We start from the raw sequence: 18123 nt of genomic DNA, 5'->3' as shown, positions 1-18123 counted from the left end.
CATATATATTTCTATAGATATATAAGATAACACAACAAATAAATATATGACCAAAGGCACCGTTAATGGGGGTGAGGGGGCCCAATTTAAGAACCTCTTTTAATTATTGATATCATCCCCTCCCACAAGCCAAACAGATCTGCCTTGCAACACAGTACCAACAGCTGCAAGTCTCATACCCAGGACCCTACACAACATAGCCAGAAGAAGTCAACAGTAATCCATCCCACCTGTACGATGTCAGGATGGTATCAATAATGTATCATGCAGAACAGTCCGTCTACCATAGGGAATGTACAATGTGCAATGTGGAAGCAGTAAACATTCCAATGATACATATATACACACACATATATGCAGATACATATATATATATATATATATATATATATATATATATATATATATATGTATATACACACGTATATATAGCTATCTATGTATATATACATACACACACATATACATATATTACTGCGTATAGAGATGTATAGGAAGATACATATTTAGAGGGTGCACAGCATATTGAACAGCCAGTATTCCTACAGTTGCCACCTTTTAAAATGGACAGTGTATGATTCTTTCATACAAGAGACAATTATTGCATGAAACATATAACCAGAGAGATAGGATATGGATAGGGATTGATAGGATATGGAAAGGATATGACACCACACACAGGTTTGCCTACATAAGAAATGTTTATTTGTGTACTATTACAGCTGTATATGCCATGTCATACAGCTGTTAGGTGTTTGAAATACATACTAACTGAGTAATGCAACTCGCAAGCAAAACATTTTATACGGTAATCCGAAAGCATAACATATGTTGCTGTCCAGGCCAAGGCCTTCAAGTAGTACAACAGTAAAGAAACACTGGCCTAGAAGATAAGAATCAATCAACAGTAAGTAATGCTGATGTAGTTCAGCGGCCTCCAATTACACTCTGTACTCAACCCCTAGGGGAAAAGAATTAAGTTGTCACAATGAAGATCTATCTGTTACATAACAATGCTTAACTTAAAACATCACTATCACAATGACAAACAGAACAGTCTGTAAGACAGTAAAGACTAGCCCACCAATGTTCCCAAGGTGAAATGTATGAAAATGTACAGCCATATACCTTAAGGTGTCTTACTACTGATATCCCTCACATGTTGTAGCAGCCTAGGTTATATATGCTGCATACCCCTCCTCATAGAATGACTTACAGGGCCATATAACAATGTTACATACACTGACCTCTGGACTGCACAAAGGCACACATGTTTTTGTCCAGCTGTAGCCCACATATATATGGATCCTACCCCACAATATGTGTGGGGACCACAACATCACTGGAATGATGGCAGGAATGGCAGCACAACATAATCATAGGTCACTACTTAACAACCTCTTTACTGCATGACATATGGACAAAGCCTGGTATATACGTGGAGGACAGAGGCTGGAACACAGGGCCATATCTGAAATATTGTTGTTATACACTGAGAAAGTTTCTGGTATTACAGGATTGGTTGCAGCATATCCGTATTCAGGAATATGAAGTCAGAAACACAACTGGATGCAGCCATATACTGATAGCACTCAACAGACAGAATGCCAGTGATATAGTTGAGACAAGACCTGTGTGGTGGACAGACAAAAGATAACAGCCAATCCTCTGGCCATCATGTGGATAGGCCTAAAGTTGAGAGCTATGCAGACAGACTGCATTCCATGCTAAAATAGTATGTACACGCAAACCCTGTAACACTAGCGGTATACAATGCATATAACAACACTACTCACACTGTCTGTAGGTCTGGAACCTTATACAAATATGTAGATGGCCTAGGTCTGCAAGCCCTCTTGTAAGAGGTATTGCTACCTGCTGTCTGTAACACTGCTGCCCACACACAAGAAGGATGTCCTCCATACAAGAAAGGTAAAGGGACCACACCCACATGATTTAATCATTTATAGTAGTGGGTTGCCAAGACAGTGGTAATTGGAAGTACTACACAGCAGGCTGCATGCAGGTAGCAAGTGGTGGACACTGATTGGTGCAGAGGCCATCACCTGATCATGTGCATCACCTACAAAATCCATGCTGCAATCTTTTCAAAGCAGCTCAATCCATGTAGGGTAGAGAGACAGAGAGAGAGAGAGAGAGAGAAAGAAAAACAAACAAACAAACATCCAGTAAATAGAAAGTTGTTAAACAACTGAACCTACAGACATCCCAAGTTAACCAAGGGGACACAATAAACTGTATCCAGAAGAGACAACAGTCCCACAACAGGTATGTGAAGCATATATGCATGTAACTGAATGCAGTACTTGGTCTATAATAATGGAATAGATGATGTGGAATGATATATATGTGCCACCAGGTGTTGTTGTTATAATGATGTCCTACTGAACAACTGCTATGGACAATAGTGTCTGTCACTGTGGGCAGTAGGCCATACCTGTCAACTGTGCAGATCAGCACTGAATGACAAGATGTAAGCCATCATAGTATGTGTTGTGTACCACAAGACATGTATATTAGTGTCGCCAATAGCTGGTGGTGGAAGTAATGCCATTATGATGGACACATGAGTTTCATGTTTTTGTGATGTAAATGTATAATGTAGCATGCACAAACACCATAGCTTACCTGCAATCTGTTCCTATATATATATATATATATATATATATATATATATATATATATATATATATATATATATATATATATCTATATATACACACACACACACACACACACACACACCCCTAATGTTATACAGCCCCCTAATGTTAGGCTGTGTCCACATGTGACACCTGTCTGTGTTGTAGCAAGGCAGAACAGTGCAGCTGTGCAGGAAGGAGAGTTAGAGAGTGTGGACCTGATGTTTGAATGCACCCCATATGATATATATCCTTAATTACCATGCCCCCATAAGACTTTCCAGAAACAAAACACAAACCTCCACATAACTACAGAAAACCACTAAGTCAGAAATGAAAAACAGGGATAAAGCCTGGGAGTAAACACAAGAGGCCAGCATAAACAGTCAAATAATTTTATTTCTTAGAAGATAAACACAAAACAGAAATAGGTTAAATTTCAAACCGGTTTCAGCTTGGCAGCCTTCTTCAGTGAAACTGGCATTTTTGTGTTTATCTTCTAAGAAATAAAAGTATTTGACTGTTTATGCTGGCCTCTTGTGTTTACTTATATATTGGTTTGGCCGAGCATTCCGTACCTGCGAGGAGTGGAATTTTTTCATAAAGCTTGGGAGCACTGGCGCAAAACCAAAACCCCCTCAACTAGATAGAAATTCCTAGAACTATGCAATAGAGTCAAAAAGCTAATAAAACAAGACAAATTCCAATACTACCAGTCTGCCCTAGACTTCTCCCAACACAACCCCAAAGAATTCTGGTCCTCCATAAACTCCATCCTCCACCCAGGTAAAGTCAGTACCCCTCCTCCTAACATCCCTCACTCCTCCAAAAATATTGCTACCTCATTCAACACACACGTCGCACAAACCATACTATCACTAGCTCAACAACACAACCTCCCTTCACTCCAACCCACACCTTCAACTAGTAATCTCCCCAACTTTCTCCTGTTCCTACCTCCAACATAAAAAAACTCGTAACTAAACTTAATCCCACCAAATTAGCAGCAGACAACCTCCCAAGTGAATACCTACAAATCGCATCTGATTCTCTAGCCTACCCAGTATCCATCTTGATTAACCAATCTCTGTCAGAAAGTTATGTTCCCACACTATGGAAAGTATCACATATAATTCCCCTCCACAAAGTCGGACCCTCCACAGAACTAACCAGTTACCACCCCATAGCTATTCTCTCTCCACTCTCCAAAATACTAGAGAGATGCATTCACTCTCAGGTCTCAGACTACCTCCTTACTAACAACCTCCTTTCCAATACTCAACATGGTTTTCGACCAAACCATAGCACCACCACTGCCTTACTCTCCTTTACTAACACTATCATTCAGCATAAAAACAATGGCTATCTCTCCTCTGCTACTTTCCTAGACCTATCTAAAGCATTAGACATGGTCACACACAAACAACTCATCTCTGTCCTCAATAACCTATCCTTCTCTCAATCAGTCACCAACTGGTTTCAGAGTTACCTGTCTGACCATCAACAGTCCGTTGTATGGCAGAATGACATATCTCCCCAACTACCTGTCTTTATAGGGGTTCCCCAAGGATCCATCCTTGGAACCCTACTCTTCTCTATTTTCACCAATAATCTAGCTTCTGCTACCAAACATGGCACACTCATACAATATGCAGATGACTCAAGCATCATCTGCTCAGCCCAGTCCCTACCCAAACTGAAAAATGTCACACAGGAAGTCTTTTCCTCTGTTGAAACTTGGTTATCCGATTCCCAATTAATACTCAAGCCAAACAAAACTAAAATGTTCATCTTCCAACCCACCAAACACACTCAAAACAACTCTCACTTTAACATCACAGCAAAAGACAACACCACTATACACCCAACAGAACACACCAAATTGCTAGGAGTTGAAATAGACAATAAACTAAAATTTGACATTCACACATCTATGACCATAAAAAAGTCCGCAAAAAACTAGGAGCATTATACAGAAATAAGCAACTTCTCACCAAAGAAGCAACGATTTCAGTAGCAAATTCCCACCTTATCTCCACCCTACTTTATGGCTCTCCAATATATACCAAACTAAGCCAATGCGATCTAAATAAGCTCGAGACCTGCTACAACAAAATCACCAAATTTGCCACATGGACATCCTACTGCAGTCACCACTGTCTCGCACTTGCCCACAAACTAGTAAACCATCCAGTAAAAGTCCCATCCCTCCAGAATATACTCCAACACTATCGCACCACCAGACCACTAAGATCCAGCAACAAAAATCACTTACAGGTCACTAAAGCCAGTAACTCTACTGGAGAAGCACTATTCTCTTGCACCATAGCCAAATTATGGAACTCCCTCCCACCCACAATTACCTCTGTACCCTCATGCACCTACTTCAAAACTTTATTAAAAGCGCACCTAAAAACATGCTGGCTATGCCCTTGCAACCCCCCCCCCCTCTAATATTACCCACTCCATCCACCCACTACCTTTCTTTCCATCCCACTAACTAACTACCTTGATTATAGCAAGCTTGGATGCCCATATGCCTAACTACTTATTATACAGCAGGAACTTCTTATTGTAACAATTGTTAATGTCTGTTATGTACTTCACAGATGATAAAGATTCTAGTTGGCTACTGATGTACTATGTTTTCCATCTGTAACTATGTAACTATGTTTGTAATTTTTAATTGCTATGTTGATCAAACTGTTAATTGCTATGTAAATCCAATGTAACTACTCTCTGCATATTTTAACTGTGGAACTTTTCTCCCTGGGCTTCTAATGAAAATCGGGCACTCCCGGTCAACAAATGTAAATAAATAAATAAATACAATTTTTATATATATATATATATATATATATATATATATATATATATATATATATGTGTGTGTGTGTGTGTGTGTGTGTATGTATAGATATATATATATGTATGTCTACAGACACACACACACACATATATATATATATATATATATATATATATATATATATATATATATATATATATATATATATATATATATATATATATATATATATATATATATTTATTTCTATATTTGGGTGTGTAGATAATATATATCTACACCCAAATATATATATATATATATATATATATATATATATATATATATATATATATATATATATATATACATATACATATACACATGTATGTCTACATATATACAAACACACACACACACACACACACACACACACACACACACACACACACGCACACACACACACATTTATATAAATACATGTCCCCTACTGTTGAATGACAGTGCTGCACGATATGTGTGAGAGAACATCACACATATCAATACACACACACATATATATATATATATATATATATATATATATATATACAGCAGAGCAGTAAGTGGGTGCAAAATGGACAATTATGTCAGGTGTGAACCCCATGTTGGGAGCACATTGCCCTTGTTTGTGAAGGTGGGATTGGTATTTTGGGGAAGGATAGTAGGTATATTTGGGGAGGTAGGTTGGGTTGGAAGACAGACAAGACAGTATACAGGGGTGGTATATGACACATGTGGTGGGTAAACACCTTGGATGGGGAGTGTTGTCTGGAATGTGGAAGCCCATGAGCCCCCATATGGAAACAATGGGAGCAAGGTCCCCACCCATGGATAATCACAACATCATTTTCACGGCCCCAAAGGTGCCTGGGCTGGGGGCTGAGCAGGAGGAGCATGTGGACCCTGTGATTGTGTACTGAGGGCCTCAAGGTGCTGTAGCACATCCCCCAAGTCTCTGTGGAGCTCCCTATGCACCAGACCCTGGACCTGACTTCGTGTGACAGGATCCTGTCTGTGTGTGCTCCCGGGGGGGGGGGGGCAACACCATCCCCTGAGGTGGTTCCACCTGAAGGTAGTGCAGGACCAGTAGATGATGAGGTTCCAGTCTGGGTGTGATGTGGCCTGGTAACATGGCTAGATGAGGTGGGAGAGGTGGTTCTGCTGACAACTATTTTCCCAAACATGCTATTGTGTCACTGTTATCGAACATATGTGAGTAGTAATAGTCGGCACATTCCAGGATTATGTCTAGCAGCATGCATAGATATCCCTATTAACACAAAACAACAGATGTGCAGCAGTCACATACAAACAGAATACATGCTTATATGGAACCAGGGTCTATATTATATAATTCCATGCGAACAATGTCGGAAGCTCTAATGAGCAAAAATGCCAGAACTCGAAATTACGTTATTGAGATTGCAGTACATTGAAGAGTTGCATATTTGCCCTTTAGTCACTGTAGTGCTATCAAAGAGTTGGAATATATATTTAGTGGGGGGTGTGGGGTGCAACCCCCCACAATAAGGATTTTGAGTTTCTGTATTTTTGCTCATTAGAGCGCTCAACATTGTTTGCATGCGATTATATAATATAGACCCATTGAACCATAGTGGCCCTTACAATGGCATGCAGGTGACATTGTTTGTAACAAGCCACCAATGATAGTGTTTCAACATGGAACATGACTACAAACAAATTGCACAAATTGCTGTACAATACGATATATGTCCCAATGGTAGGTCTTCTGTAGACATACCCGTTGAGTTATTTGATCAGATTGTTGTTGCTGATATGGTGGGGGGGGGGAGACAGACATGTGTATTAACAACTATGATATCCTTGCAGTATAAGGTCCTCAGACCTGTTTCCCTCTTTATGTCTTTCAGGTAAAATGTCTAGGGAGAGACTTCCAATGTACACAGCAGAGGAGAATGATGTCATCATCACATACCTGGTGCAGCACTACCAAACCCTGTTCGGGCATGCAACCCATGATCTGCAGGAGAGGACTGCCCTGTGGAATGATCTTGTCCACAGGGTAAATGATGTCAGCCTGCATAACCGCAGTTATGAGCAGGTCTGACATTGATGCTATGTCAATTAAGATACATGCACTGCACAATCAACACCTCACCCTACCTCAGGTCCACCATTCCCATCTGTACTCCGCCATGCCCATCGGCATGCTGCTGTGGTTAGGGGAGACCAGCTTGCAATGGGGGGGGGTCATGCCATACTGCCCCCCTGAGACATGTTGAGGAGCTCCTCGCCATCCAAGGGTCACCTGCCCGCCTGCAAACACAAGACCCGGCGGACAGCATAGTGGAGGTGGGTGCTACCCACACAATGGCTGAGTAGTGTGCAGGTAAGGCCACAGGGCACATCAGTAGACTACTGTTGCATATCCATCTGCATCTGTAGAGTTTAATCATGCATATGTGAGATGAAATATATATAGTCTGTTGCTGTGCTGTAGTAATAAACAGATGTGCATAATCTGTAGTATTGTGGGTTTGTACTGTTGATGTACTGTAATGCTGCACCCACCCTGTACCAATGCCACAGGTGTGGCTACTGACATCACATCTCTCACACAATTACGTAGGTCCCACTGGTATACCTCCGGGGCAGCAGCCTGTAGCTGGTGAGTATGGTGTTTGTTCAGGTTTGCCAATACACCGGTCATGTTATGGCCATGGTGTATTCCATGCACACATTTAACACACCTACCCGTAATGCATGCTGTACATGTTCACGTATTGTTGCTGTTAACTGCACTACATCACAGTGGTCACTATGGTGACATATCTGAAAGGTATGTAAGAGTCCTGCAATATAACTAACAACCTGTCATTGCAATATGTGTGCACAGAGATGAACGTAATGGTGGGACAAATGGCCTACAGTAGGGACATGTCTGAAACATCACCTTTATACAGTGCTACAACAGTGTATATACCACTATTACAATGGCAACTGTTACAGATCTACACTACGGCATATAACAATGCTGCATTCCACAACCCTTACAACCTGCAATGTTGTCCTAACATGAACAATGAATGTGTAATATGGAATCCTATGTTAGAACAGCAAATATGGGGAATACATACCGTCACAAACACTGGAAGCATATGTGTGCATACACTCCAGATAACATATTGTGGAAGCAGCTTTTGAGGTACTGACAGCATGCATTTTTCATGAGTTTGGACCTTCCAGCAAGTACAGGTCCTCAATGTCACACCAAAAAATGGTCTGCTGTCCAAGATGTTTGGCCATCAAATGGGCCCACTTACCTGCAACAGAGGCAGCTGTGGCTTACACACATCTTACAAACCATGGAATGGATCCCATACCCAACAGGTAGCACCCAGGATTCGGACATATGGCCTTACCTCACCATTGCAAACCGTGCAGACAGTCATGTATGTGGTGAGGATGTATGGGACAGGATTAATGTAGAAAATAAACAGATGGCCATCCAAGACAGATGATGATACATGTTGCAAACTGATCATGCAGGCTGCTAAGTAACATGCCACAACACTGAGGGAGTTGCAGGAATGTCTAGCAAGTACTGGCTGTGTAGTACTTGTGTCAGCAATTGCCTGGACTCTGCATAGGTGTGGCCCATGGGTTAGGGTACTGAGATGGGACAATTGTACCACAGGAAACATCAGCCAGGCCTCTCTACAGGTAGCATATGCATAACAGCAAATGTCCCCAAATGGCATGTGTTGCAATGTGTACTGGTGTACCAAGACCACGTTGGAAACCTACTTACAGTATCAATTAAGATACATGTGCTGCACAACCAACACTTCACCCCACCTCAGGTCCACCATCCCCATCTGTACCTTGCCAGTGTACACATGTATGTTTGCCATTCATTAGCAGGGACTAGGCTGGTACACATGGTGTTCAGAGTTTGGGACACTGCAAAATGACACACATGTGTAGGCCAAAGTTGTCAAGCATCTGCAAAAAAGCTGAGGGTGGGGAGGGGTGTCATCCTGAAACACAACAGTGCACTGAAGCAGAGATCCAAAGCTCGCTAAGAATGGCTGTATCTGCACACAGTCAAAGTCATGAATTGTGCCAGACATAACCCTGACTCCACAGCAATAGTGATGGCACTGTGTGACTTCCAAGGGCTGTGCACATGAGTTGACCTTGCAACCATGCAGAGTTGGGGGACATTTGTAGGGCAAAGTGACCAAATACTGGCAAATGCAGATGGTCCATGCTAGTATACCCCTTCCAGGAAAAGTGACTGCAGTAGTACACATAACAGTAGGTGCAACAAACCATCATGATAAGGGTGTGCACACATATGCACCCACAAATTGTATGCATCTCAATCAGCATATGCACAACTAACACATTTGTTTGATACTGCATTTGATTGCACAGGTCATATGTCACATATCAGGTTCATGTAATGTTAACATATTCAGTAATGTGGCCCCATGGCATATCAGGGAAGAGGACACCATATCAATAAGGGGGTGTACACTCCCCATAGCCACGGTAAAGTTTGAAGGTTGTCAGTCTAATTGTATTTTATTGGCCATACATGCACCACTGTTGATGAGATCTGTAAATCAGACATCAGGCATTTACAAATGACATCTGCCCACATATCATCCCAGGTATGTGTCGGACAAACACGTAGGGGCTGTGAGCAGCAGAGAAAATATAACTGACACACATATACACATTCAGCAATGGTGTGTACACCTGTGAGGTATGGTGCACAGTATATGCCAGGGTGCCGAACAGGTGCACACCAATTTTATTTATTTATTTATTTTACATTTGTTAACCGGGCTAGTCCAACTGGATACATGTCCATTTTCAGTGGAGGCCCGAGGAGAAAAGCTCCACTAACTACTACTTAACAAGCTAAGAATATACCAAGTTATGCAATAAAAAAAAATTTTCATAAACTTTTTACAGGCTATCTAAGTATCTGAGTACAATGTGAGTCTTAGCAGGAGTCTATGATAGATGCTTTACTAGGTTATGATAGTTTTACCATAGACATAAATATCAAAATCTAGAATTATATATAAATAATGAGGTATGGACAGGAGCATTTTTTAAAGGGGAAAGTGAAGTATGCTAGAGTAATGAAGAAGAGGAAAGGTAGATCAGGTGAGAGGAAAGGAGGGAAAGAAAGCAAGAGAGAAAGGTTACCCAGGGTTATTGCAAGAGCATAGCCAGTGGTTAGTTAGGAAGAGTTTTAGATTGGTTTTAAATAGTGGAATGGAAGTCAGGGATGTGAGGTCTGGTGGTAGTTGATTCCATATTTTGCCAATTGACTTGGAAAATGTGGAGTCACCTGCTACATTATTTGCTCGAGAGGTTTTTCAGTGTTTTGTTAAAGGAACGAAGATTCCTCATGTTGTGGTAGGGCTTTATGAGGGTGGAGAGCATAGGTGTGTTTTCAGGGTGGTAGAGGACTTTATGGGCAATAGTGAGTTGATAGTATTGTATGAGTTGGGGTAGTTCCAGCCACCCTAGTTTTATAAGATTCAAGCAATGGTGAGTTCTGTAGGGAGAGGCAGTGGCAAATCTGGCGATGTTGTTGTATGATGTGGCTAGTTTATTGAGGTTGTACTTAGAAAGATTAGTGTATATAGAGGAAGCATATAATAGGGTAGAGATTAAGTGGGTTCTAGCTATAGTAGTTCTAGCTTCAGGAGTTAAGAAAGATTTGATTCTATAGAGTGAACCGAGTTTCCTGTTAGTTGTTTTTATAGTGGAGTTGATATGAAAGTCAAATTTTAGTTGGTTGTCAATAGTAATACCCAGGAGTTTAGTCGTTTTGTCAGGAGTGATACGTGTGCCATTGTTTGATGTAAGTGTGAAATCAATGGAGGGAGATAGGTGAGTGGGTGGAAAGAGCAGAAGTTTGGTTTTCTTGGGGTTCAGTAGGAGACAGTGGTTAGAGAACCATTGCTCAATGGTGATGAACGTGTTTTGTGTTAGTGAGTGAAGTTCAGTCTGGGTTGTGGCAGAGCAAATGATGGTTGTGTCATCAGCATATTGAATACAAGTAGATAGAGGAGTGGCTAGATGCAGATCATTGATAAAAATGGAAAACAGAAGAGGACCTAAGATGGAGCCTTGAGGAACTCCTATAGAGGTGGGGAGAAGATTAGAGAGATGGTTATCCCAGAGAACTGCCTGTTTGCGATTTTCAAGATAGGATGAGAACCAGCTTAAGGCTTGGTTGTCAAGAGAGAGGGAACTTAAGCAGTGTAGGAGAAGTTGATGATTAACCATGTTGAAGGCTTTAGACAGGTCTACAAAGAATGCAGAGGAAGGAGTGTTATTGTTGCGATTTATGTTGATAGAGTCGATGAAGGATAGTAGGGCGGTGGTAGTACTGTGGAATGGGCGAAACCCATGTTGGCAGTTAGCTAGGAGATTGTTGCCTAACAGGTGATTAAGTAACTGTTTGTGGATACATTTCTCCATAATTTTTGCAAGAGGGGATAGTAATGCTATAGGGCGGAAGTTAGAATACTCCAAAGAGTCACCGCCTTTGAAGAGAGGGATGATGTGGGAGATTTTCCAGACAGAAGGGATAGTGCATTCTTTTACAGTCCTATTAATTAGTAGAGAGATGGGGTACGCTATTGCTTTGGCACCTAGTTGGAGATATTCTGCAGGTAATTTGTCTGCTAAAGGGGTTGTTGGCTTAAGTTTTTGAAGTAAGGACAAAATGTAGGAGGTAGGTATGGGTTGGAGGTGGAATGGGGGGGGGTAGAGCTAGGCTTAGATAGTTTGGAGATATCAGAGCTTTGTTGATCAGCTAGCTTTAGAATGGCTGAAGTAAAGAAGGTGTTAAAGGCATTAGCTATTTCTGAGGGGGAGTTGGTGTTGGAGCCTTGTGGAGTAGGTGTGGCAGCTTTGCCAGGGGATAGCAGAGTATTAATAGCAGTCCAAAATTTATGTGGTTGGTGGAGGGAAGATTGTTGCAATTGAGTGTAGAAATTTTTTTTATCATGTAGGATGGCTTGTTTTGTCATATTTCTTTTTTGTTTAAAAGAGAGATGATCAGTTATATTTTTAGTGGTTCGCCATATGTTCCAAGCTTTATTTCTATTAAGAATTAGTTGCCTAGTTTTGTTAGAGAGCCATTGTGCTGTTTTAGCTTTAATACGTATGGAACGCAGGGGGGGCATGGTGTTCAAGGATGGTGAGAAAGGTATTATTGAAGTGGTTAACAGCTTCATCTATTGGGAGAGTTTTAAGAGGTGACCAGTTGACTTGCATGAGTTCATTGTGAAACAGATTGGGGTCAAAATGCTTTTTACAATGGGATAATCGAACTTGGGTTGGGATAGAAAAACTAGTTTTATGCCTGATGATATATGTTAGGGAGTGATCACTAAGGTCATCTGGGAGAGTCCCTGTTGTATATTTTTGCTGGGGACTGTTTGTTAAGATCCAATCAAGTACAACTTCTTTGTTACTATGCTTGTTTGCTCTTGTAGGGGAGTTTATGTGTTGAGTGAAGCCATGCAGGTTAATAAGAGTAGATGGATTAGTATGTTCACATGAGTTCCAGTCAATATTCAAGTCTCCTAAAAGTATTGTTTCTTGGAGAAGATTTAGAGAAAGCCAGTTTAGGTCTTCTAATATTGTAGGATTTTTGCCCGGGGGAATATAGGTACAGATAATATTTATATTTTTGTGAGGATTGATTTGAAATTTTGTGATAATTAATTCAGCATTTGTGTCAGCTAAAAGGGTATGATTTGTTATGCTTAAATGCAGGCCTGTTTTATAGAGTATAGCTACTCCGCCTCCTTTTTTGTTTAAGCGGTCTTGTCTGAGGATATTGTAGCCAGGGGGGAGAATTTCGTTGTCTTTTATTGTAGGTTTGAGCCATGTTTCAGTTAGACAGAGAATGTCGAACTGTTGGACTTCTAGTAAAGCATGTATTTGTGGTATTTTATTGCAGATGCTACGTATATTAAGTTGGGCAATTGAGAGTGATTTGGGAGGTTTGGTAGGTGTTGTTAGCTTTGGTTTAGCTAGTTGGCAGTTGGTTAATAATGGAGATAGGTCAGGGCCTGGGTTGGGGTGTATGTCTCCATGTATTAGTGAGCTAATTAATAAAAGGTTATAGAATTGTGATGGTTTGCACTGGTAAATATCACATTTTTTTGGGGTTATGAATACAGTAATTGGTGTGAGAAAGACGGTGGTATTTAGGTAGAAGATAAGAGGTTTTATAGATGATATTAAGATTGTTAATGAGTGTAGGTGGGGGAGTAGTTAGGGTATATTTGCATGGGATAGTAAGAGTTGTGGGTAAGCTTTGTTCATAGGAGGTTGAGAGATAGGTAGTGGTGAGGGTAGTTAGGAGAGTTAGTAGTAGGGTGGGGTGATATTGGATAGGCATAATTAGGTTGGATATAAGTGAGTGACTTAACAGGATGTGGTCAGAAGAGTAGTTAGGAGTAGAAGGGAGGGGACTAAAAGTGAGTGACTTAACAGGATGTGATCAGAAGAGTAGTTAGGAGTAGAAGGGAGGGGACTATTTATGGAGGGGGGGACAGGAAGTTGTTGTGAATGGTAGTAAGAGAGGGGGGAGTAGCTATGTAGAGATAAATGTAGAGGATCTAGGGGCGGGTGGAATTTGGGGGCAGGGAGGGGAGCGGAGTGAGCCCGAAGGGCGAACGGAGTGGGAAGACACAAAAGAGTAGTAGTGCACAGAACCAGTAGGTAAATTTGTTACAGGTATGGAAGAAGCAATACAGTGGAAATATAGCGAGTGGTGAGTGCACAGAATGTTTAGCAGCAAAGTAAAAGTAAGAAGAGAGGTTTGTCAGGGGCCAGGGAGAAAAAGAAGAGCGGTTGTGAGCTAGGAGATCCAGGTACAAGAGGAAAGGTACAGGAGAGTTAAAGAACAGGTGAAAAGGGAGTTAACCCAAAGTTAGAGGATGCCACCTAGTGGCCAATAGATTAAATCAGAGTTATCAAGGTAAGGAAGGGGTAAATGGAGGAAAATAGTAGTAAACAGAAACAGTGTTAAGGATAGAGGATATAGAACTAACAAGGTGGCTATGGGAGCTTAGTAAATAAGGGTTTGGAAGGGCCTTCAGATAGGAAATTAGGGTATTGGCTGCTGCTAGTCCTAGGCAGGTAGCTGGACCAGGATTCTAGGGTCAGAAGGTTTGGATTAATTATATACAGGTAACATACTTTTATAGTCTTTGTTTAGATGTTACCCCCGATGTTTACAGTATTGGGGCTTGGTGGACACAATTTCAGGTTTTCCAGCAGGGCAGAGACACTTGTGTAGGAGGATGCAGGTTCCAGAAAGGCAACTAATAGAAATCTTAGGGAGAGAGAGGAAGATAGTAAGGCAAAACAGAGACAAATATTGGAGAGCAGTTATTGAAACTTAGCAAATTAATGTCTAACAGGTGAACACTACACACATTTAGATTTATACTTATAGTCTAGCTAGAATATCTGACACTAAATAGGCAATGTATATTAAAAGCACACAAATTATTAGGTTAATTGCAGTCAAAATAACAATATGTTAGGTTAAATGCAGTAAAAATAACATTCTAAGGTAAGATATTCAAATGCAGACATGACTCTAGTTGTAGAAATGAAGACTAAATAAGTAGTTTAGTGGGTGAATGCATGGAGAGAGGTTGGTTAAGTAGATACGTTACAAGGCCAGAGATATTAACATGGTGTAGAAGCAGTCGCTTAAAATGGTTTCCACTATACAGCAAGACGTAGCGATGCTGTTTCTATTAGCGGGTAAGGCAGGAACTATATTCTCCAACTGTTATTACAATCAGTAAAAAAAATAAGGACAGCGAGTGCCTGTCCCCAGAATGTATAGCGCAATTGAAGCTAACAGATCAAGTACAAAGGTGTGTACTGTGTACATGGGTGCAGTGTGTTCCAGAGGAAGGGACATCACTTACTAACACAACCCATGCATCACAGAGATGTATAATGTTGCTAGCAGGGATTGACTAAAGCGCTGTTGAGTGCCATATGTCATGCATGTTGACAGATGGGTAATGAGAGGCCTGTGTGTAATATCTTTGTGCAACCTTACCTGTAAGTGTGTGTGTGTGTGTGTGTGGGGGGGTGGTTAATTTGTCTGTAAGTGCTAACTGGTGGAGTGGAGGGGGGTTGATGTATGTAGAATGTGTGTGTGTGTGTGTGTGTGTGTGTGTGTGTGTGTGTGTGTGTGTGTGTGTGTGTGTGTGTGTCCATGTATGCACGTGTGAGTGTGGGGTTGTTCATACCTCTCAACTTCCCTTAGAAATCATGCATTACATGAACATGGACAGACACATTAGACACCAGGAATACTTTACTGACACGTAATTCCAGGACAGCTGATAGTATAATAAAGTCTGTAGCATGACAGATGCATTGTGAGTGAAAATTAGACACCAGTGATACTGTTTTAATTGCAATCAGCAGAAAGGTGAAAGAATACCCATGTATGCAGCATTAAAGATGCATTGGGGAATTACTAGACAACACCAGAGAGTGTTTCCACATATTACTGTAATCCACATAAAAAGTTAATAGAGCAACAGATCTTGCATCTACTGAACAATAGTTAAGTATGACACTCCTGTGAGGGACATTATTGAGTGACTGTAGTAGCCCATAACATATGAGGGCCATGCTCAAGACATCTGGACAAAACCAGGTGAACACTGGATGACATCAGGGAGTCTTTGAAAAAATGACTCCAATCAAGTTAAAGAGTTAATGGAGTAACAGGTCATGTTTTGTGATCACTTTTCTGAGCAATTAGAAGAATGATACATTAATGATTGGTATTATTGACTGTAATTATTCAAGACTGATGTAGGATGGAAAATTAAGAGACAGAACTAGGGACATTCTGTAAAGTCAGGGACAGGTAAGTAGTATAGTGGAATGTCAGGGTGTGTGTGTGTGTGTGTGTGTGTGTGTGTGTGTGTGTGTGTGTGTGTGTGTGTGTGTGTGTGTGTGTGTGTGTATGTGTGCACTGTTAAGCAATGATGTACAGGTCTTAAAGTGCGTTTCTTGCTTTCCCCTCACAGGTGGCGAGGTGGGTCAGGGACTCTCCTACAGGCAATCTGATGTTGATGTCCATACAGACACTGAAAATGATGATAGGTGTGTTGAGGCACAGGTGGGGTTGTCAGGGGCTGAAGCTGCACCATTGTTTGACATCCCACTTTTATCCACCCCATCCCCGTACACAGTCACAATGCCTATATGTACCCCATCACCAGTGGCCATAGCTGAGGGACAGTTGGTGGTTGGTGGCATGGGACAGGACAGTGTGGTAACCATGGCACATGTGTCTGGACACAGCAGCCAAAACTGGATGTCCAGCGGGGTACCACATAGGCAGATGTACAGGGGTACTCATTGGAGGGCTGCTGGTCATCATGCCCTTGGCAGAAGTGCCACATCTAGTACCACCAGACACATGTTTCAGGCCATCATGGAGGTGCAGGCATGTATGGAATGGTACACCAGACAAGCTATGAGGCTGCAGAGGGCTACTCATTCAGCTGTTACTGACAAAATCCATGATCTTGCAGGTGCCCTCCATTATTTTTCAGAGGTCATGGACAGACGGTTGGGTGAGATGGTGGGAAACCTCGACAGTGGAATGTCCATGCTCAAGCATATGGTGGGAGTGGTGTGATGGCCATTTGGATGTAGACCAGCAACACCAACAGCTGGATGTCAATGTGGACATGTCAGAACACAGAGCCGCTCCCATAGTGGCAGTGTCAGCACCTGCACTGCAGAGGGGCACTGTCCACACCACACCACACCCAAGCGGACAACTTGCACGTGGCCCTGGCCAGTCCCAATAGGGACCCCAATCTAGCAGACATATGTGATCGTTAGGGGAGAGTACCATATCATGGCTTGTACCTGGTGGTGCCCGTGGAACCCCTGGCAGGCACAGTTCTTGTGTCTGTGGTTTGAGACGGTGAACTGCACACCCTGCATGGTACACTCTGCAGCTGTTGAAAAACCCCTGTATAGGGCAGCCACATGGCAGAACAGTGTGCATGCATACACACACACAATACCAACACAGCTAGGGAAACCCCATACCTACACACACCACATCACCACAGCCAAATTAATAATTAAACCCCCTCACTCACACACCTGGTGTCAAACATATGGCTCAGCCTAGGTCTCTGGCAAACCAACAATACACCCTGTGCATATGTTGAAACCTGTGCCACATCCCCATCATCCGTAACATTGATGCAGGGACAGGCTAATATGGTTCTGATGCATAGGATGACTGTACTACGGTGTACCAATGTAATGCTGTGTAACATGTTGTCAGCAGTAAAGTTTAATGCTTATATGTCAAGAAGTGTAGCTGTCCAGCCATGATGCATTATAGCTGTTATTAACACTGAGTGGTTGTGGTCTCCATAATGTATTCCGTTTGTGTTGTAGGTGTCCATGTGTCAGCAGGAAGATGGTCTGCTGTTGTATCCTACAAGGAGTATGGCACTGTGGTGACACCTTGGCTGTGCCATATCCTGGGTACAAGTGAACACATGTCACAGGTTTGTATAACAG

Source organism: Protopterus annectens, chromosome 3.part0 (assembly GCF_019279795.1).
Source record: "Protopterus annectens isolate FY-2018-M chromosome 3.part0, PAN1.0, whole genome shotgun sequence".
NCBI classification, from domain to species: domain Eukaryota; kingdom Metazoa; phylum Chordata; order Ceratodontiformes; family Protopteridae; genus Protopterus; species Protopterus annectens.
This window is presented reverse-complemented; position numbering follows the sequence as displayed.